Source organism: Lynx canadensis, chromosome C1 (assembly GCF_007474595.2).
Source record: "Lynx canadensis isolate LIC74 chromosome C1, mLynCan4.pri.v2, whole genome shotgun sequence".
NCBI lineage: Eukaryota > Metazoa > Chordata > Mammalia > Carnivora > Felidae > Lynx > Lynx canadensis.
The window spans coordinates 109,539,939-109,563,727 of NC_044310.1; positions in this window are offsets into that span (position 1 = coordinate 109,539,939).

A 23,789-nucleotide genomic window follows, 5' to 3' on the forward strand; every position below is an offset into this window, starting at 1 on the left:
TGGTGTCAGAAACCAGTTCCCAGCCCTGACAGCTCTTCACCATTTCTCTCTAAACAATCTGAAGGGCACTTCTTCCTAGAGGGTTGTCTCTGGCCTATGGGGTGTCCCCAGCAAGCACATGCCCCATCTCACCATTGTGACCAAGTGGTTGAGCCAGCCTATGCCTAGAAACTGACTAGCCAAGCACAGAGAAGGCCATGCGTTTGTCAATGGAAGCCACAAGGGTTGCACAGTCACAGAGCACTGGTGCAGGAGGACACAGGAATAGGCCTTATCCACAGAGGTGAGACAGGCCACGGGCAGCAGCTCTAACTCATACCACAACCCTGTGTCCTTCCTCCTCCAAGGGTGATGGAGAGAAGAGAAGTCATGGAACTGAGGGCCCAAGGCCAAGAGAATAAGCTGGATGAGGCCCAGTGCCTTCTGGAAGCAATACTGTCACATGGTTAGGGAATCATGTCAAAGTTCAGACCCAGGTCCTGCCCCTTTCTGAGTTAACTAAGTGGGTGGCTTTACCTCTCTGCACCTCATTCACTCACCTACAAGGGGGATAATGATAGAATATATCCACCAAGGTATGCTGGAGATTGAACAAACCAATGGATGGGAAGTCCTCGAAAGAATCACATCCAACCCAACATGGGTGGACCCAAAACATGGAAGAAGCACCCCTGAGGATAGTCTGGCTGTGCCACGTGGCTTTCCCTGAGAGCAACAGTCTGGTCAGTGCACCTCCCCAAGGTGGTCCAACTCCTCTGCAGCTGAGAGCCCCCAGAACTGAATGATGTCCCAGGGGAAGCTGGCCATTGTCTCTCAGAGAGGCTACTAAGGACATTATTTTACTAGGACAGGACTCACCCCGAGTCAGTGGTTCCGCAAAATGGTCATCTGCCGAATAAATTACAAATTTTTACTCTCTACAGCCAGAGGCTCTGACTCTGGAATCTGAATTTAAGAAGCCTACCAGGTGATCCTGCTATTCTGTCAGTTTGGGCATCCAAGGGCTAGATGATGCATAAGAGGCAGTTCATCTTCCTTCTCAGGGAAACCTAGGGTCAAGTGCTGCTCCAACTCTGGCACATAATTATGTCCCATCCCAGATCTCTTCCTCTCACATGGTAATCACACCTGGCTCACACAATAACTCAGAGCTAGGATATCCTGGTCCAACAGCAGCACTGGACATATTCTCCTTCTCAGCAGTGCTGGGGGAGCATAATCAGCTTCCTATAAATCTGTTAGCCTAGAGGGGAGGTTGTCTTGGGGAAGGATCATCCACTCCTGGGCCGGTGCTGAGGAGTGCTTCCACCCCTAGGAAATGAGAGTATCTCCTTGCCACTAGTCACTTCTGCACTGACCCATCTACCTCTGTGTGGCAGGAGGTTCCTGCTGACAAGGAGACTTCAGCTGGCAGGAATCTGAAATGGTAAAAATAGTTGCTTCTGGCCCTGGGATTGTTTTCCTGACAAACTAATTAGCAGAAAAGACTCGGGCTGATTATTTTATTCCTTTGCTTCTTGACATCCTCCCAGAGTCCCAGGGTAACATACTAAAGGGAGCCCTTCAGCCGCTGCTTTGATTTCAAGCAAAACATTAGGTGAAAAAGAGCTACACTGTGAAAGCAACTTCAATGAGCACATGGTGCTGTGGCCTGCATCCCAGAGGATAGGAGGTACAGCAGGAAGAACCCTCACCGGGAATACACAAGGCCTGGGCTCCCCTCTTGTCTGGCTTTGTTTTTCTGATTGGTCTTGCATTGGTCACCTCCCCTCTAAGCACCCTGGATCCTCATCCATAAAGCAGCAGCGTGGAAGGAGATGTTCTCCAGCCCCTCAGGCTCTAACATGTATGGCTGTGAACCACTTAAAGCTTTCTAAACAAAATAGTAAAGCATGTGAAGACATTTTGTCATAACACATCCCATTTTGTCAGTAGCTAAGAACTATTCTAAGGAGACAAGAAGAAAACAGGTTCTGCTTATGTTTGTTGAATAGCTACATCCGGTAGAGCACAATACCAGAAATAGGAGCCCAGGTGGTAAGTAGACCAGAGATTAGTAATGATCTGTATTACTTAGGATGTTTTGGGAGCAAGAAACAGCAAGTTGTACTGACAATGAATTAAACACTAAGAATGTTTATTGTTTATTTAAGAAGAAGTCTGGATTAATTCAGACATTCAATGTTGTGACAAAAATCTAGGCTTTTTCAATTTTCCTATTTGTCATCATTTGAGTTGGTTATGTTTTCCCTCATGGATACTAGGTAGCTGCCACTGCTCCAAGCATCACACTATCACTCAACAGTATCCTGAGCAGGAAACAGTAGAGGCCAGAGACAGAGGTTTAATTTCAGACATCTTTAGCATACATCATTTTAAGTTTTATTGGTCAGACCTGGGTCACATAGTCAATCACTCACAAAGAGGAATGGGATTGTTGTGATTGACTTAGATCTGTCATCAATCATTCCTTGGGGCTCAGCATATTGCCACAAGAGAGAATTAGGGTTTCACTGGCAAGTGATAAGAAAGGACTAGTTCCTTGGTCAAACTTCCAGCTGTAGACTACCGTTACTCCTCTCTCCCATATATACGCTTTACTCCAAAAGAAGAGCCCTAAAATCCCATCTGAATACTGCATGCTGTCCAAAACCCAGGCCACTGGGATTTATGCACTCCTCTTCATCAGGTCTAGATGTGACTCCTAGTGGTGCAGGTAGCTCAAGCCAAAAGACTGCATCCCGCCCCAATGTGCAGTGATGTCAGAAGAGAGTTACTGCAGTAAATCTCCCCCTGGATGAGGGGGACACTGGGACATGCACAGCAGCACAGCCCATATTATACCCTCTGAAGGGATTAGCGAGGACTCCCTGTCCTTAGGACCCAGTTCTGCCCTCTGGGCCTCATCTGTTCCCCTCCATGTCTTGACAGAAATAGATACTGAGGAGTGTGCCTCTCCTGGGAAAGGCTCCAGCCATCTAAGTCTCTTGATTGCAGGTCTTGCGGCTCCGGTTACAAAATCACACATGGGATAGGGACAGGGGTGGGGGTGGGGGGTCTGGGTGATACAGTGTCTTAAAAGCACAATGGATACTACACAGGGTTCTGCATAGACTCATTTCTCCCTTTCCCCCTTGCACTATAAATAACTATAAATCCCATGGAAATGATATAGCAGACAACCTAAGCAGAACCCTAAAAGGCAGAAGAGGAAAGCAGTCGGTCTAAGACCTCAGACATGAGGGAGCAGCATAGAAGCAGGTGTCTTACAACCCTCCACCCAACAGGGAAGGCACCCCAGACTCCCCAGCCCAGGAACAGAAGGCAGCCCAGGTAGGTCTTACTCTCCTAGATCAAAACAGAGTCACATCAGCAAATTCAGGCAAGCCAGCACATTAGGATGAGACTTTAGTTGGGATACCAATGAGAAATAAAAGGCCATGGGAAGTGCTGTCCTTTCCCACTGGGCCTGGGATCCCCCTTTTCCATTAAGAGATATGGAAGCAGGTGAGAAGACAAATAGGCATTAAACCTACAGCCTGTGGCTGGGTTGGGAAATTTCTTTAGAAAGTTGCTCAAAATAGATCATATACTTAAGTGTAAAATGAAAGACTATACAAATTGGGGGAGGAAAAAATAAGACTTAACCTTGAGGATTTAGGGATAGGCAAAGAATTCTTAGATTTAACACTAAGCACACTATCCACTGAAGGAAAAAGATGGTGAATTGTACATTACCAAAACAAAACCTTTGCTCTCTCAAGACTCTGTTAAGAGGACAGAAAGACTAACCACAGAATGGGAGGAAAAGGTTGCAAACCACATACTGACAAAGGGCTAGTATCTAGAATGTATAATGAACTCTCAAAATTGATCTGTAAAAGAACCAATCCAATTCAAGTGCAGGTAAAAGATATGAACAGATATTAAGAGGATGTACAGATGGAAAGATTTTACAGATGGAGGGCAGATTAGTGGCTAAAAGAAGGGGAGTACGGAAGGAGTGTGTGTGTGTGTGTGTGTGTGTGTGTGTGTGTTTCTAAAAAGACATCAGGAGGATCCTTGTGGCATTGGAACTATTCTGTGTCTCCACTGTGGTGGTGCGTACATGAACCTACACAGGCAGTGACATTGTGTGGAGCTCAATACACATATGTGCACATAAATAGGATGTTAAACCAGGGAGATCTGAGTAAGATAGGTGTGTTATATCAATGTCCCTATCCTGATTGTGATATTGTTCTACAGTTTTGCAAAATGTTACCATTGGGAAGGAGGGATCTCTCTGTATTACATCTTTCTACATGTGAATGTTCATATATCTCAAAAATTTCAATTAGAAAGTAAGATACAATATGTCTGGTGACCTTCCATATTGTCCCTGGCAACATTTCCCTTCCACTGACATGAGCGAAAGATCAAGACCCTGTCTAGATCCAGTCTAAAGGGATGACTTAGTGGTTTAGTGGATTGCAAGTGGGATTTTTGTAATAGAATAGGGTAGAAATTATGAGAAAGTATTGCAGTATAGTGCACATAAAATGTTTTGTAGCATTTTTTCATGTCATGTGTTTATAAATATTATATATTTATGCAGTTTATAAATGCACAGTATCTGGACCTACTCTCTGCACCTCTTCAGATCTATTCAGTACCACCTGAAGTTCCAAGTCCTTCCTCTTCTTCAGTGGAGGATCCTGGCTGCTTCTGTTGTCCCTCTTCACCTAATGACACTGGCTTTCTCAGGTACCCACAGTAGTGAAGTTCTGTCTCTGAACAAAGCCTCTAACATATTCGCTGAAGTGGGGGTACAGCAGCTATAGCTCCCTTGTACAGCCCAACCAGACCCACAGAGGGTCTGCCTACAAAGGCAGCTGTTCCTGGGGCAACTTATGAGAGATGGGAGAGGGAAGAAGCCAACAGATCAAGTCCTTTCCCTTTTCCTTGCATCAGACTTTTCTGGAATGACTTGGCCCCATAGAGCTTCTCTGCTGACATCACACATGTCCAAAAGACCCTGTGTTTGCAGATGAAGCCATAGCTGGCGTGGGAATTTACCTCCCTCCCTGTGTCACTTCCACCTCACCTATGATAAAGTACTAGTACTAAAGCTAGGATCCTGGACTGACACTAGCAGGTTTATATATATGGATATACATATTATCTACATAATCCATGTCTTGTGCACACCTGTGCACAAGCATATGTATGAGATATATTTTATATATTATAAATATATATATATATATCTTATATGATATAGATAGATGATATAGATGTAGATATAGATGATATAGATATATAGATGTAGATATAGATATAGATGATACAGATGTAGATATAGATATAGATGATATAGATATAGATAGATAGATATCTTACCCCCTAATAGTGCTTGCACTACTGACTGGGGCCCTTGGAGACTATTTCTGCTCAGCACAGCAATAATCAATAATCCAGTGGGTCAGCTGCTTTCCAAGAACCTATAGAGAGGCAGAGAAATGGCAGCATGAGATGGGGCCTGAGAGGACTGCTCAGCTCAGCTCTGTGTCCTTGCCCCAGTGCTTCAGTGTCCTTCCTGGTCCAGAAACAAAATTCCAAATATAGATCTTGAGGTACAGCTGCTGAAAAAGGCATGTTCTTGCCTCTCATGCACACTATGACCTATATACTAAGGTGATTTTGACCTTGGAATGGCTGGCCAGCCCTGCCTCAGAACCGGTCCTGCTGCATCATATCCCAGACTCATACACATGGTTTATTCTGAGCCACGGGTGGTCAGCAGATTTTCTGGGTTCCCAGGAATAGAAACCAGTAGCACTCATCTTCTGGAACAGCCTCAGTTGTGAGGTAGAAGGTGGGAGGGTGGTCAGAGATGTTGGTGTATGGCTACCAGGCAAAGCTCAGTATCTATGCCAAATTTTGCACCCTATAGACTCCCAACCCCAAGCCAACTCTTCTATACTTTGCCCCGATGTTGAGCAGGGACTCTCATTACTCATATTCCCCCCACAGAAGAGTTTCTCTCTGGTCCTGACAGTGAGGGGCACTGACAGGAAACTGGGGAGGAGGGGGCAGTGGAAAAAGAGAGACCCTCCTCCTGTTCCTGGCTCCTGTCAGCCTCTCTGCACTAACAGTGGCAGCCACACTCCAGCACCTTCAGCAGCTCAGACACCAGCCATGTGACTCCCCACACTGCCTCCCTGAATTGAGTACAGGCTTGCTTCAGAGGACCAAGCATGAGCTGCATCCAGCCTTTGTTGTCCAAGCACCAGCTCCAGTAGCCCCCTCTCCAGGCCCACAGCTGCTCCACCTCTACACTCTTCCCTTTTGTCTCCTGAGCCCTAACGGACAATGGCTACATCTTGAACTTACCCATTTCTGAGTCACCTCATCTACTTTTTCCATTCATTCAACCTTCCAATGCCCACATAAACAGTTCCCTGTATTAAATCCCCTCCATTTGAAATACTTGTGTGCTTGGTTTCTGTTTTTCTGCCTGGACCTTGACTAATACAACCACATTCATGGAACATGTCCATGTTCCTACATGGAGCCATAGGATGGCTTATCCAAAGGGACCTGAATCATGGAGTCCAGCCCTCATCCTACAAACAATGAACATCCAAGCAAGTCAAGAGGCTGGCACAAAGTGAGAAAGAGCATTGGCAGTCCAGCCAAAAATAGACCTCAAGTTCCCTGACCCCCCAGCTATATCTGTCTCATCTATCCAGAGTCACATCCAACTTCTCGTGGCTCCTCTAGGGAACCCCAGTATGCTCATGTCACAGGTTCCAGAACAAGGGAAACCAGGGAATCCCAGAAAAGTGGGATTCAGGACAGCAAGGTGGCCAGTTTCTCCCTCCATCCCTTTTTGGTTGTTTGGGCACTCTACTCTGAGGGAACCCATGTTTCTCCAGTGTCATTACAGTCAGAAAGACATGCACTCATCAGCATTTTCCATGTGACTCTGCTATGGAAACAAAAGCTAAAAGAACTGAATGCTGATTTTTGTGTATGGTCCCATAGAACCTGTTTATTCTCTATTTTTGCAATAAAAAGCCAAACATGCCTTGAAAGACATTATGGAAAGTGATTCATTTTAATAAATGTGAACAGAGTTTCAGAGACATTTGGTCATTTGTCAAACTTTACAAGGTCAGTTGGAGTCAGAGCAGGACCAGAACCCAAGTCACCTGTTCTCAGACAGGTAGGAAAAAAAGCTGATAGAAACATTGCAGTCAGTAGTGAGGGTGTGGATGGCCGACAGCAGGGGTTGAGAGAAGCAGCAGTCTCTTGCAGTGTGGTGTGGGGTGCTGATGCATGCAATGCAGCTGGGAGGTGGACACTGCCCAGATACACAGAAGTGCTTCTTCTCACTAACAGCTGAGAAAGAATATCCCCAGGAAAGACAAATGGACCCCTCTTGAGCAGGTGGCTCCCAGCTGGAGGGTCCTATTCATCACTGCTATCTAGCTGCCTGTCCAGCTGGGTGACTAAGGGTCCTCTGGCTTCTCCCAAAGCCTCTGGCTGTTTCCCACAGAATTGGCTGCCTTGCCCAGACCCTCACTTTGGATTTAGCAAGAACCATCCTCCCACCTGAGGATCAGAGGGAGGATAGCAGGAAGAAGCACTGGAAAGGTGTGATGAAGGCCAGCATCTCTCTCCATGGTCCCCCAAACCAGCCAGCCCCACTTCTGCACGTCTGCTCCTATCTAGTTGACATCTTTGTAACCTTCTTGCATTCAGATATATTTGCCTTCATAGTCTGTCTTAGAGGGGCTTTTATAAGGAACTAAGGATAGCACTGAGAATCAGGTTCCATCATTCATTCATTCATTCATTCATCAGATTCACTCTTCTATGAGAAAACTATGGTGTCCTCAAGGAACTCACCCACAGCCAGAAGCCCTGCAGCCTACCATGATGGCAGGTATCATGAAGCATCATTGCTGCAGTTTATGATGTGGGAGGTGGAAAAGGCCAACAGCAGTAGCAAAAATCATACAAGCTACACTGTGTGCTCTCCACGCACCAGGATCTGTGCTGAGAAGCCCACAGCATCGTCTTGCTTATTCTCTGTAGAATTCCAGCAGGGAGTACAGTTCTTACCTCCACTGCTTGGCAGGTACCATGGCTGAGAGAGGGCAAGGGACTAGCCCCCAGCCAGACACTGGGTAGCAGGTAAAAGAGTGCTGACAGGAACCTGAGCAGATGGCCTCCCCTCTGTCAGACGGAGAAAGCCTGAAATGAGGACATTGGAAGACAGTGTCCTCCAGTTCTATCAGGTGAGAAGCCTCTTAGCTCCTGCCATGTTTCATCACAATGGCTGTGACACCAATTAGGTTATGTACTACTAGTTCATTACACAACAATCCTTTCCCCATTATTTTGGTTACAGCTGCTCAATTCTCCATATGTCTGCCCCCAGTAGAAAGCATTCACCAGCAAACACAGCCATGCATTCTCTTTGAAGTGGTATCTTTTCAGTGTAGCACGATGGATCAGCATCAAGTTCATTTAACAAAAATGTCCTCTGGCAATTTTTCCTGTCTTCAACTGCATTGCTTAATGTGTTCTTTTACACATACCCAGTCAAAATAGTACATCCCTGTGAAGTGTTCCTTTCTTGGGTCCAATAAGCTACTCAGTCCAATAAGCTACCCATGTTTTGCAAGAAAACATGGAATTGTTGTCATTCTTTCAATGATAATCATGTACATCACTAATATGGAAATTACACCTTTTTGTTTGCAATCCTTTCTATGTTCGCAATATTTTTTGTTTCATTACTGTATCATAATGTTATCTTTGTGAAGACACTTTTAATGGTACTTAGTCTTAACATATATACAGTACCAAAAATGCACATAATACAAATAAGGTGATGGGAAGACTATGCAATTTATCACCCCAGTTTAACATTTTTGAGGATAAAAGGAATGCTATCAATAATTAATACAGGCCAACTGACATAAGCCAGGACTGTCTCCAGAAAAATGGGATATGGGATTACCCCAGCTATAACCAACTACGTCACAGCTGTCACCTCCTGGACAGCATGGTACAAGAAATTATCAACCATAGGATGCTTCACATCTAACTGCAGAAATGCTGAAAAGCGAAAAAAAAAAAGTACATTCTAACATTGATGCAGTGTGATGTAATATATACAACCTGTCAAGGGCTTCCTTATCATTTGGTGAAGGTTTTGTCCTGTCTACACTGGGCTATGTTTTCTCCAGCCTCTCTTGTCCCTCTCTCCTTTAGTCCCTAATGGTCACTTTCCATCTGTGAAAGCCTGCGTCCCTTGACACACTAGTGAATGCAGGAGATTGAGTCTTGATCATGAGGTAGGCCTCTGTGGATAATCTCACCCTCTCAAATTGAGAGTCAAGCCAAGTCCAAGAGGCACCATGAAGAGCCACTCAGCTCCACACACCTCCAGAATCTAGGGAGATGCCTAGATCACAGAGCCCCATCTCCTGAGACAGGGGTGCAGCAGGAGGCAGGGAGCACCACTTCATCCAATGGGAGCACTACCTCATCCAATCAGCAGCCCCTTTTTCTGTACATGTGCCCACTGGAAGGGTGCATGTCCTCAGTCCAAGAGGAGCGACATTCAGTGCATGGCACCCAGTTTCTTTGGCTTTGGCAAGCTCAAGGCTAGGTGCAAGTGTTTGTTCAGTGGATTCGTTCATTGCAAGTTTTTAAGTTGCAAAGTTTTATTAAGGGTTTCCTCCCCTGGCTCTTGCCTCTGTCGCAGGCGCTGCCCCTTCTCCTCCTCACTCACTCACTCTGGGCAGCAGCAGAGCCTAGTGGTGAGTCCAGTGCCCACCCTGCTACTCTCCACAGCCAGCCCCTCACCTGTGATCTGGAGATTTTCAGCAGCACCCACACCACAGGCTTTCATGAGGCTTGAAGTCACTATCATCAATCACTGAGAAGAGAGCCAGGGGGTGGTCAGTACAGCATAAGGCCATCTCTATTGTTAGCACTCGTAATTGCTTTGTCAACACCTACAGAATCAGTGTTTTAGCTCACAGCTCAAAAGTGGTATTCTCAGGGAGGCCTGCTTCCCAGAACCAGGTCAGCCCCAGCAATGAGCTCCGACGTGTGTCCTCTGCAGTATTTATCATTATTTGCAATCAAGTTTGAACTTGTCCTGATTACCCAATCGATGCTGTGTGCCCCCACTGGACCGTGGGCTCCTGAGGTCAGCATCCACAGCAGTTTTGTTCATCGTCAGTGCCTGTGTCTTCTATTAGAGTGCTGGCATAGAGTGTGTCTACATTAAAGATGCGTTGAGTAAGTGGATGAATGGTTAATGGATGCTGCATCCATATGTATTGCATTAAAATAAATGTGTGTGCTTCATTGACTTAGGTGGGGAAGGGTGTGAACACTGAGATAAGCAGAGACTCAAGCAACTGAAGAGAGGCCAACAGAGGCCTTTGCCCTCTTCCACGCAATACACCGGAAAGGTTCTGCAACTTACAGAAAGCTGCAGGCAGAGGCCATAGCAGGTAAGGAAAGAGCTGGTGTGCTGTCAAGAAGCCCCTTGCTTCTAGATGCTCCTGTGCCTTTCGTCTCACAGGCCTTACCAGGTAAAGCCATGAGGCCAGCCTCACTGTTTCTTGACCATGTGAGCAGATGAAAAGTGAGACCTCTATGGTGGCACTTCATCTGTCCCTGGGCATATGCCCAGGATGGTCTGGCAGCATTTCATTTCTTCTGCTAAAGCAGGAAGGAAAGGTAGCATTCTCAAGATCCAGTGGGCTGCAAGCTGCTGAGGGAATCCGTGTTCAGCCTGACTGCAGATGTAGAATGAGGTCCAGAGGGCTCCTGCCCTCAGGGCTCAGGGGAGGAGCCCCGCCCTCTACAGGAGAGGTGGGAGTCCCCTCCACAAAGCTGGCCACCTTGCCACGTCTGATTCGATTTGACATATGGAACTGAGAAAAAAAAATAAAACCTGTTTGGGCAGATATTTATATAATATTCACATCCTAAATTGATGTCAGTCTTGGAGTGGTGGTGGTGTGGATTAGGGGAGAGATGTTCAATATTTACAGAGCACCTGTTTAGGCCTGACCCAATCTGGGTATTTTACTCACACAATCTTGTTTCATTCTATCACAGTCTTGTAAGGAATATATTATGTCTACACAAGTGGAGGATAAAACTGAGGGTCCAAGAAGTGATGTGATGTCAAGGACACACAGCTTGTAAGTGGCCAAACAAAGAGTGAAAGAAGTGATCCATGCTTCCATGCACACTCTTCTCCCCGGGACCCTCCTAGTCCATAGGGAGCTGGACCAGAGTTGGAGGCTGGATCAGCGCTGTCCAGTGTATCAGACAAGGCAGTGGACTATCAGAATAGACCAGGAAGCAGCTGAGCACGTGACCCTGGCCACTGCTGCTTGCTCTCACTCCCCTGTCTGGGTGGGGGAAATGCCCACACTGGACTGAGACAGTGGATCAGGAGGATGAAATCATAGCCAAGGGAAAGACTCTGTAGGTGGTGTTCCCCACACCATTAGTGGAGGCAGGCTTATGGCCATCTCGCCCAGCCCTCACATGGCCAGTCCTCTTTCTCCCATGTCCAACCACCTTGAGCCTCCAAGCAGGAAATTTCTGACAAGGGGGAGGGGGTAAGCCTCCAAAATGGGAATGCATGGAAACCTAAATGTGTAGTAGAGAATACCAGCAAGGTCACCTGAAAGGTCAGGACCCTTACCGAGTTGTCTAGACCCATGCTATTTGAAATGTCATACTTTGCCTCTATTCTTTCTTTTAAAAATACTATGCAATCTCTCCTTATAAAAAATACAAACACGGGTGCCTGGGTGGCTCAGTGGGTTAAGCATCTGACTTCGGCTCAGGTCATGGTCTTGAGGTTCATGAGTTTGAGCCCCACATAAGGCTCTCTGCTGTCAGCACAGACTCCACTTTGGGTCCTCTGTCTCCCTCTCTCTCTGCCCCTCCCCCTCCTCACATACACTGTCTCTCTTTCTCTCTGCGTTTCTAAAATGAATAAACATTTAAAAAATACAAACAATACAGAAGTCCATAAACATTTCTTCTTCCCTCCTCAAATATCCCAACTGGCTGCATAAACTTCTGGACCTTTTTGTGCACACATAAACACTTGCTGAGAAAGATGCCTCTGTGTGAGTGTGTGTGTGTGTGTGTGTGTGTGTGTGCATTCGTGGGTCATTGTCTCCGGCATGTTTCCTGTAATGTTGTATTGTTGTCCCTCCTTCCATGGCAGGGCATAGGGATAGCTCACTCCCCAAAGTTAGCCTCATCTGTTCTTGTTCCTCCCTTCCTTGTTCCACAGGGAAACCTGCTGCCTTTGCTCATGTTGCTTCCCTGCCCAGAACACCTTCCCCCACCACCCACCATGACTCACAACCTGGGTAGTTCCTAAACCACAGTCAAGACTCAGTGAGTGGATCCTTCCAGAAGAGAAATGGCCTCCCCCTCTGGCCCAGTCCAGGATGGAGGGCATATCCCATGTTCCTGCAGGGCTGCTGCCTCCTGCTTCTCAGTAACCAGCTTCTAGGCCAGTGAGGCCATGTCACCACTTCTCTGTATCCCCGGGATACAGGGTTAGCAGGACTGAAGGGAACCACCCAGCCAATGTGGGCTCCTATGAGTTGTCAGCACAGAGGGATGAGAAAGTGGATGCTGGCAAAACTGGGACATCACTGACAATGACAGGGCTGGCATCTCTGGCTCTTATTCTGGGCAGTCATTTCTCATCCACCACAGAGGAGGAGCCCCTTCATCCAAGAAGCCTTTGCTGAATGCCTGCCCCTGCAGGCCCTGCACTGTGCATCTCTGGTAGGGCCTAAGGAAGGTGGTGGGGCTGGGAAGGCTTCTTGGAGAAGATGCCTATGCCGTGGGTCCCAAAGCATTAATAGGATCTCCCAAACAGAAAGCTGGCAGGAACATTCTAGTAAAAGGAGGCACAGAGTTCAATTATGCAAAACGAATAAGTTATGGAGATCTAATGCACAGCAATGTGACTATGGTTAACAAGATTGAACTATGTATTTGAAATTTTCTAAGAATGTAGATATGAAGTGTTCTCACCGCACACATAAACAAGATGGTCACTCAAGATATGCTGATCAACTCCACTGCAGTGATCATTTCACCATGTATACCTATATCAAAGCATCAAGTTGTACACTAAACATACTATTCTTGTTTTATCAGTTACATCTCAATAAAGCTGAAAAATTGAAAAGAAAATATTGTTTTTAAACCCCAATACTGAGTTGACTCTATCTGTACGCTTACATGCAGTGAACTAAAGGGTGTAGTTCTGATGTATCTGCATAGCATCAAATCTCACAGTCACCATTTCATCGTGTCAAAGGACTGCCACAGACTAACTAAAACCTGCAAATACGTAGTTTTTGTCATTCAAAAACAGGAGCCAGCACAGTGTGTTCTTCTCGGACACTGCAAGAGCAGGAATGGTAAGAGACAGGCCTGTGAGAGCCACATGACAGAGCTGCTTCGGGAAAGCGTGGAATCATGGACATGATCAGTCTTGCATTCTGGAGAGGTGGCCATGGCTGAGGTGGAGCAGGGCGAAAGCAGAGCCAGGACACCAGGTCAGAGGTGTGCATCCTGTGTCTCAGGGATTCTGAACAGCGGCACTCCGAGGGGTGTGGGGCTGGGGCCACTGGGCAGGGCCTGGGACCAGGCAAAAGCTGAGAGCAGCCAGCCTGGGGAAGCACTCCCCATGCTTCTGGCCACTTCAGAGAGCTTCGGCCTCTGGCCCCAGGATGCAGAGCACCTGTCCTCTACCTAGCTTCCATCACAGAGGAGACAACACTGTCCGGCAGGTACTTAAATGACTCAGGATGGGGAAGACGGGAGTGTTTTCCTAGCTGGGTGTTCCTTGTGATGGGAAAAAGGTGGTGCTCCTTATCTCCCTCTCCTGGCTGTTCCCTGCAGAATGTGGCCCTGCACCTGAGGAAGGAGCTGTTTGCAGCTGCGCCCACCTTATAGAGACAAAGGAAAGAGCAAGGACACTGCCAGCTCTTCCCGCTGGCACATGGGGCTCAGCGTGACATGTGGAAATATAATCTGGATGCTGTCTTAAATTTGAAGCTGTGTCCCATAAATTCCAGTGGTTTACCCTAACTGCAGGCTCTGTAACTGCCAATGTGATTCCACAAACATCCGTCTTAAAGGGCCAGCTCACTCCTTCCTGGGAAGCCAGAGCTTGGAGGGGCCCTGGTACAGAGGGGGTTCTGTGATGTAAAACAGCACTGCAGACCCACTGAGCCACATACGGTCGTGTGTGTGGGTGAATGAAGTGCCAAGGAGAACCAAGGAGGGGCCGGGAAGAGGACAGCTCTCTGTTGACACCTACTGTGCATGGGTTCCATCTGGAAATTTCCATGTAGGTCTGCAACCACATTCCAGTGTGTATCCGAGCCCCCCATGGAGGCCTCAGGTTGGTTCCAGGATGCCCTTTCCACCCCATACTATGCTGCTTTCCATCCAGGGCCTGGTTCTCCCAGGGGCTTAGTGCAAAGCACATGCAAAGCAATTCCTGGGGGTGGGGACCGTGTTCCAGTCTGATCTTCCAGGCTCGAGGCGCTCAGCCCCCTGCACCACCACCCTCAGCGGACCCAGGACTAACATGTCTTAAAGCTATGGGAGAAGGTTCCAAACCTTCTCACCTCTCAGCCTTCCTCTGGCCCATGAGTAAAACAGGCTAATGTCTTTCAGTCTACACGCCTAGATTTCCACACCAGATCCAATGTGCCTAGTCCTGTCACTTTACCCGGAACAGCAGATCAGTAAAGAGAGAGGTGGGTACTGAATGGCAATTCTATAACCGAGGAGTGATAGAGCCACCTGAATGCTTGTAGTTTGCCGGGTTTTATATTTCTCCTGGCATTTGCACATCTGTCATCCATCACCCTGTTTGACGTTCACCAAACACAGAGTACACAAGGGCTCCCTTACTTTGGACCAATGTGGCCCCTATGGGGGTTGTTGATCGCTCCTAGGTTCTGGATTCTTCAGGTCTCACCTGGGATCAGGTAGACTCCACAGGCCTACAGCAGCCGCTGCTCCCTTCCTCTGTCCTTTGGCCTCTTGGCTCAGAATCCCCCCACCGGCTCTCTGCTCAAGCACATGGGAACCAACTCTTTGCCTCAGGACCCACAGAGGCAGAGGTCCTTGAAGGAAGCCAGTTTCTCTATCTTGTGAGTTATTGTTTCTCTCTTTGTTCTGATCAGTGGAGAACTGAGTCAAATAGGGCCCGCACCTGACAATGACCCAAGAAAGTGTGGTAACACATTTGTGTAGAGACCACCCCATCCACTAGCCCACCTGAAATTTTCCTCCAGCCCAGTTTCCTTTCTTGATTTTTTACATGCTGTAGAATTGTATTGTGAACACCACCTCAGATTCCACCGCCCCCTTTTGTTTAGTAATATGGGTTATAAATGATTGTCAACAGTACAAAATTACTTTTCTAACAATCAAGAAAAAGCTAACACCACATAACTGGGAGGCCAAGTCTCCTTCCCTCTACCAAATGGCCTAAGAATGGCCAGTGTTGTTTCTGGTGGTCAATGCATTCACTCCTTCACATACTTATTCCTTCACAAACAGCTCCTGAGTGCCTTCCAGGTGGCAGATCTGGTCTTGGGGACTTGCGGTGAAGCAGGCTAATGTACCCACTTAAGGACACCCATTATTGCCAGTCACACACTTAGACAAGAAAGCAATGTCAGCATTGGACAAGTCAAGATGTGTAGGGCACTTGAGGAGCACGGGGGAGAAACTAAGGAGCGTGGGGGGTTGTGGGCAGCAGGGGAAGTTTCCAGAGGAGACACTGGTTGGATGCACAAAGCAGTGTGTCCTGAGCTCAGGTGTCACACAGCTGCCATCATTAGAGTTGCTGATACTTTATACTAAGGGCCTTTGGGTCACAGGAGACCCAGACAGCAACACAGACACAGACGCAACTATCTGAGTGCCTCACCTAAGCTAGGCTCCCGTGGAGACCAATGAGCTTCTGATTCTTACAGCACACAACGGCGGGCAAGAATGCACAAATGTAACACACTTCAGTGTGTTTAAAGCACATTTTGTTTTCTAAATAGTGGAGAAAATCCAGATCTGCTAATGTGCTGGGGTGGTTAGCAAAGAGCACTCTAATTACAAAAACAGGGTGTCTAGAAAACCCACTAAATAGGGCATCATTTGTATTGATCTCAGGATCCCAACTGTTCAGACAATTGGTAAAGTGGTCCCAGCTGCATGAGACAACTGGGGAGAGGCAGCAGTTATGCTGGGTGAGCCTCGGAGGAACAGGTGCTGACTTGAGGGAGGGAGAGTGACGTGATGGGTGGGAGGCCATGTCTAGGGAGTAGGACTGTGCCAAAGTCTGGGCAAGGCCCATGTCAGGTACAACGTGATGTTCACAACCCTGGATGTGTCCTCGCCTTCATTCATTTTCTTCTGAAAGTATTTCCCTCCATCAGGACCTGTCACAGTGTAGATGGAGCTCTGCCCTCGGGAAACGTACAGTCAGGAAATAAATTAGGAAATCGCTGAAGAGTGTAATGAATGCTGGAGAAAGAACTGAGTGCACAGTGCTGCAGATGCAGAGGAAAGCTGCCCCCCCCCTTCTAGAAGGATCTGTGGAAGAACATGGGCCATTCCAAAGGATGTAACAACCAGGTGTGTCTGGGGATGGGGGGGTGGTGCCAGTGGCCCGCAGGGCTGGGAGCAAGAGAGCTAGGCTGGGCTCTCGGGGTCTTGACAAGGCAGTCATCACTCAGCCAGGCTGGCTGCTAAGGAAGATCCCAAGGGTCCCTGTATGAAAACCAGCTGGAGGAGGAGGCTCTAGCCAGACTCAGTAGGGAGAATCCAGATGAGAATGGGGACTGGATAAGGTCTTGGTGGTGGGGGTGGGGCACTGGGGAGACAGGGTGAATTTAAGACAGATTTAGGAGCCAGAAGTGAAGGGCTTGGTGATGCATTGGAAGTGAAGAGAAGCAGAGGGTCCTGGCCACCGGCCATCAGAAGAGCTGTAGGGAGGGGAGCAGCAGGCCTCAGCAGAGAGCCTGGACACAGCCCCAGGGTGACTCCCATCACCACCACTGTGTTCCCTGAAACCTACTGCCTTAGCTGTCACCCAGGGACGTAGGTGGGAGAGCCTGGGCACAGCCCCAGGGTGACTGTCACTGCCACCACTGTGCTCCCTGAAACCCACTGCCTTAGCTGTCACCCAGGAACATAGGTGAGAAAGCCTGGGCACAGCCCCAGGGTGACTGTCACTGCCACCACTGTGCTCCCTGAAACCCACTGCCTTAGCTGTCACCCAGGAACATAGGTGAGAAAGCCTGGGCACAGCCCCAGGGTGACTGTCACTGCCACCACTGTGCTCCCCAAGACCCACTGCCTCAGCTGTCACCCAGGACCATAGGTGGGACAGCCTGGGCACAGCCCCAGGGTGACTCTCACTGCCACCACTATGCTCCCCAAGACCCACTGCCTTAGCTGTTACCCAGGGACTTCGGTGGCAGGTGGGGCTCTCATTCAGTCGGTAAGACTATCTGCCCCCTGACGTTGCTCTGCACCCTGATGCCAGGCCATTCAAAAGCCTCAAATGAACTTGGAGCCCAGCTTAACCTGGGATCCACCTCTGAGCCAACAGTAGGAAACAGACACCTGTACAGCACAGTGCTGAGAACCCACCGAAATTCCTGAAAGAGGTGGAAAGAAGGAAGAAATAGCTAATAATAGCTGAGATTCATAACATGCTCAGCAATTCATCGCAGAGCAGACCCTATCAAACTGCACTGAGAAATAAGGGCTTCCTAGTCCCAGGTATGAATGAAAACAAAGAGATCTGGTGGGGGTGGGGGGGGGAGTGAGAGGATAATCACTTCAGTCATTAAATACTTCCTGGGGTGCGTGGGTGGCTCAGTTGGTTGAGCATCTAACTTCGGCTCAAGTCATGATCTCACAGTTCATGGGTTCAAGCCCCGTATTGGACTCTGTGCTGACAGCTCAGAGCCTGGAGCCTGCTTTGAATTCTGTGTCTCCCTCTCTTTCTGCCCCTCCCCCACTTGCATGCTCTCTCTCAGAAATAAATAAATAAACAAACATTTAAAATAATAATAATACGTCCTGCCAGGTCCTCAAAAAAAATTAAATACAGAATTACCATGTGATACAAAAATTCCACTTCCTGATATTCACACAGAAAGATCAAAAGCAGTGTCTCACAGAGCCAAGTGTGGGGCCATGTTCATAGCAGCATTATTCACAATGACTAAAACTTGGAAGCGACCCAAGTGCCCATGAACACATGAGCGAATACACAGAATGCAGTGTACATACACAGTGGAGTATCCATCAGCCTTGGAAGGGATGGAAATTCTGAGGCTCTACAACCTGAACAAACCCTGAGGACATGGGGCTGAGTGAAATCGGTCATGATTCCACATAGATAAGGTACCCAGAGTAGTCAAATTGATAGAAACAACAGACAGAATGGTGGTGGCCAGGGGCTGGGGGGAAGGACTGGGGAGCTATCATTCCATGGATACAGTTTTAGTTTTGCAAATTGAAGAGGTTCTGGAGAAGGATGGTGGTGACACTTGCACACAAATTATACACATAAAGATGGTTACAATGGTAAATTTTATGTTACAGGTGTTGTACCACATTTTTTAAATGGTAACAAAAAAGACAGAAAACAACACTAACAATAATAGTGGCAGCCCCACCACCCCCGCCCCAGCCCCTGTGGCTGCCCCTGGGCTCTGGGAGGCTGTCTCCCCCATTAGGCTTGCGGGTGGGAATGACTTCCCACCATTGCCTCTCCCTGCACAACTTGTCAGCTCTTATTAACTCCTTTAACCCTGCCCTGTGAATAAACCCTAATTACATTATTTTCCGTTAAAAAACGATAGCAATACTGTCAGGAGAGCCATTCTGAACCTCAGTCCCAGCAGGGATGTGAGCCACTATCTGATGAGATGTCCCCGAGCCCTGTGTGTGACCGCAGCGCTCAACAGTGTCAGCACCACGCTCTGGAGAGGATGCTATGCTTGAAAGCCAGTCAACTGCCCTGATCACTGAGGTATTTCTAGACATTGCAGGACATCTCTGTACTTAAGCATCCCCCGATTCCAGGAGTACATCTTTGCACGGGACCATTTGTGGCACTTTGATTGATAATCCTCCAAACTAAGCAGAAGGCACTAAATCCTGGTGATTATGTGATAAACCCATTGTACATTAAGCTTCCCATTAACTATGACTCTCCATAATGTAATGGAATAAAAACATGAGTTGGGACTTGGAAAATTAGTGATTGTGCAGCCTTGGGGCAGAGGTAAGGTGACTGGGTCTCAACAGAATGTGCAAAGCTGGGGTTCTGAGAGAAGCCTGCTGTTGTGGCTGGGGACCCACATGGGATGTTTCTTGACCCTGGTAAACCTGTCTGAGTGTGAGCAGATACCTCTCCTTGAACCCAAAGCCTGAGCAAACAGCGTGGAGGAAGAGTGGAGGTGGACAGGTACCCTCTGCTTGGCACCAGGACTCCGTGGCCCCCTATGCCAAGCTCCTGGCTGGCCATTTTCCAACCACAGCATGCTACTCTGTGCTCCGGACTCTGCATCTTCTATCCCTTCCATCTAGCTTTCCCTCTCTCCGTCTCTACTCATCCTTCAAAACTTTGCTCAGTTTATAGGTGCTTCTCCCAGAAACACATGGAATCTGGGCTGGACACCTCCATAGACCCGCACTACCCTCAAACTAGGCCCTGAAGCAGCTCACTGGTGAGTACGATAAGTCCTTGCCGGTCTCCCATATAGCCTGAGGCTCCTTGGTATCAGGGATCTAACCCACCAGCAGTCCCAGGCATGCTAGGCACCCACTGACTGAAGGTAAGCAGCTGGCTGACTCAACCCCTTTTCACTCTTCAGGGAAATGCCAAAAAACACATAAACATTTCATTATTTATTGTGAACAGTAGACCTCTTATACAATGTGTGTTTTGTTACCTGGTGACTTGGGCTCTAAACAAGTCTCTGGAGTACTGTTTCAGCCAGTGCAATTCTAAGAAATTCTGGAACATTCCCCTTGAAATAGCTCTTCAAAGGTAGGGTAAATCAAAGAGGGTTGGGGTTTCAATAATTGTTCATGGGCTGGGGGACTAAAAGCTTGAACACAGAGAAGGGCCAAGCCATCCTCTTTCTGGAATGCTTAGGAGAGGGTTTGATTGACAAGGGTTGGGGGTTTGTGGACTTCTCCCTCCATGGGGACATGGGTGTAGTGCATATTTCAGTGTGGTTAAGAGGAGAGAGAGCCACAGGACAGTGTGGACCACTGGGGAGGGGAGAATTGCCCCTGAAGGTGGGTGGGACATCCTGGGAGCAGGTGACATAAGCATGCTCTGCTCTGCTCTCTGGAGATGAAGGGCTCCACACTTCCATCCAGGAGGGTTGGGCTAAGAGGCCCCAGGGAGGCCACACTGGCCCTGATCTTCCCTGGCTCATCAGGGGGTCGGGGAACAGCTCAGAGAACTTTCTCACAAATTTCTGAGACCAGAGATTCCATTTTTTTTTTTTTTTTAATTTTTTTTCCAACGTTTTTTTTTTTAATTTATTTTTGGGACAGAGAGACACAGAGCATGAACGGGGGAGGGGCAGAGAGAGAGGGAGACACAGAATCGGAAACAGGCCCCAGGCTCTGAGCCATCAGCCCAGAGCCTGACGCGGGGCTCGAACTCACGGACCACGAGATCGTGACCTGGCTGAAGTCGGACGCTCAACCGACTGCGCCACCCAGGCGCCCCCAGAGATTCCATTTTAATGGACTGAATTTTTAATGGTGGGGGGACTTCTTCTCACCCCAGAGAAGATACTGAGTGGCAGTTTCCCCTGGAGAGTTGCTACTGTTTGCACAGAGTACCCACAGCACCAAGCTCACCTCTGCTGAGAGCATTTCTTCCAGGAACAAGTCCTTGGATAAGTGCAATAAAGAGTCCTGGTGGGCAGCGGGAAGAGGGGTGCAGGTGTTACCTGGGTCTCCCCCCTCTCCTTGCTGGCAGACAACTCATTTAAACTTCCTGGGCCTCCATTTTCTCCTGTGCAAACGTAATACTGAGGTAGGAGACACACAAATCACACAGTAGGTGATTAATAAGTGCCACCACCCTTTCCCAAAAGAGAGGTAAGTGTTAGGAGGCAAGGCATGAGCTGTAGTCCCTGAGGCAGCCGGAGGCCAAGCTTCCCTACAGGTGTGGCTTTCTCAGACATGATCCACTCCCAATACCCTCACCCCCTACTGCACATCCCCTCACTCTCCATCAGTTCCCCACAACTTAGAGCACACTGAACATGCCTCTGCCCCCAGGGCCTTGGACTTGCTGTTCTTTCTGCTAGAACACTCTCTCCAGGGCATGTCTGTGGCTGCCTTCCCAGCTTCCTTCTGGCTGCTGCTAAATTGTTCCTTATTAAAGGGGCCTTCCTTGGTTAAAAAAAAAAAAAATACCACTCTCCTTCCACATATACACACATTTGTGTATCTCCTTTACTCTGCTTTATTTTTCTCTTTTATTTATAGTACTCACCACTATGGGATGTGTATAAATATATAAATGTGTGTGTGTGTGTGTGTGTGTGGTGTCACTCTTGTCTACTGCTACACCCCAATATCTAGAAGAGTTCCTGGCACAGAGTAGCTCATCCAAGTACATGTGATAAAGAAAGAATGAATGAACCAGTGAGCACCATTCTGGGGGCTCTCCTCCTCTTCTTCCCTGATGAGACCACCATCTCTCAGTGTGGATTTCTCTCCAGGTCCCCAGGCCTTTGTGTTCAAATCACCCTTCACACACCACTACATTTGCTGGCTGTGGCCTGCACATCTCTCAGTCCACGCAGTCAGGCCTCTGTGCGTCATATAGAGATGAGAGCGTGCATACTCACAAGGCATATCAGGATCTCGCCTGCCCCCAGCCTCTTCCCAGCTCCTAACCCTCACAGACACCAGAAATGTTCCATTTCCTCACAACGGCATCACACCTGCATTTTTCACGAAAGCTGTACGTATGCTCCACAGAGCCAGTGCTGGCACTGACTAAAGCACAATCATAAATAATTGAAGCTTGATAGTACTGATCACTCAATAGTCTTATCTCTCCTGGTGGAGCCTGGGGTTATTTCTGCCCTTGGCCCCTTCTGCTCCAACAAAATCCACAGCACCACCCCACCATGGAGGGTAATTAGCAGGCTCTCCCAAGGAAGATGGATTCTCACGCGCATCGGCAGAACATATGCCATGTAATTGGAAAGCACAAAAGATTAGCATTCAAGACAGGAAGAGAAAGTGGCAGGAGCTGTGAAATTCACATCAAGCCTGCTTTAATCACAATATGCATTTTAATCACCCCAGGCAGCGTGAGGAACAGCCTGCTTGCAGCCCTGGAGGTCTGGAGCACTTGCCTAGGAACGGAGACATCTGGGGCCCCTCTTTGCCTGGCCTCCACCCCAAGCAGAGCTCCAAGGACAGCTTGTCTCCGCCTCAGTTTCCCCACCTTCCACTCATGCAGGCTGCTGAAGGAATCCCAAGCCATGTTCACAGTGCAGCAAATCCTCATGTCAATGCTCTCCAACAAAATTTTTGGCTGCATTTTTCTGTACAAGTTGACCAGCTGCTGAAGGGGAAGACTTGGTGGTTGGCTCTGAGGCTGAGAGCCCCGGCGGGTGCATGTGTCTGTAGGCCAACAACCCATGTGACCGTGAGCCTGGTTCCCTGGGATCCATGTGCTCTTAGGTGCTCCTCCAGCCACTGTCTGCAGGCGTGTGTCCCCTCCAGCGGAGGAGGGAGGGCCCCAAACTATACCTCTCCCAGCAGTAGCCCTGCCTCAGGGCTGCAGACAGGTGCTTCCCCTGCAAGACCGAGGAACAATCCTCCTGACCATTTCTATATCACATTTTACATCTTTTTGTATTGTGTTCTTCTCCTCCTTCCCATCCTCCTTTCAGCTCAGACTCCCCATGCATCCAGATGCAGCCATGGGCTCCTTCTGGATGTCCCCTCTGGACATCCAGTAGCAGCCTCCTATGCAGTGTTATATACGCATAATTCTGCTTTCCCTCCATCTTCCTCATTGTTCTTCAGCACATCCTCCACTCACTCCTTCAAGCCGAAACCCTACATGTCACTCTTCATTCCCCTTTTCCTCACCAACCACCTCCACCCACGGGCTGGCCTTAGCAGCCCCACCTCCAGCCCAGGGTCCTCTGAGCCTTCTTCTTCGTCTCTCCTGAAGCTTGCTTGAGGCCAGCTCTGTCTTCCCTCCTCCTGACTTCAGCTGCTGCCCTCTGCAGCCTGAGCTACCTGTGCTTCCTGCTGAGACTGCCTGGGGCCCTCCTGTCTCCACAGAATGCTTCCACATTCTGGGGTCGCCTATGACTTCACTGTCCCTCCAGCATGCTAGGCCTGCCTGCCCAGAGCTTCCTCTGTGTAGTCTCTGACACAGGATACTCAACATATCAGGACCCTCCTGCCTCCTTGCTGCCACCAGGGAATGACTTGAATGTCACTACTCAGGGAGGCCTGCCCTGACTACCAGACTTGACTTTTCTTTTCTTTCTTTTTTTTTTCTCATAGCGTTTTCTTGCCTTGAATGAACTTTTTCACTTTTTCACTTATTTCTTCTGCCATAGAATGTGGACGTCATGAGGTAAGAGATGTATCCTGTCCTTTATACCCTTGTAACC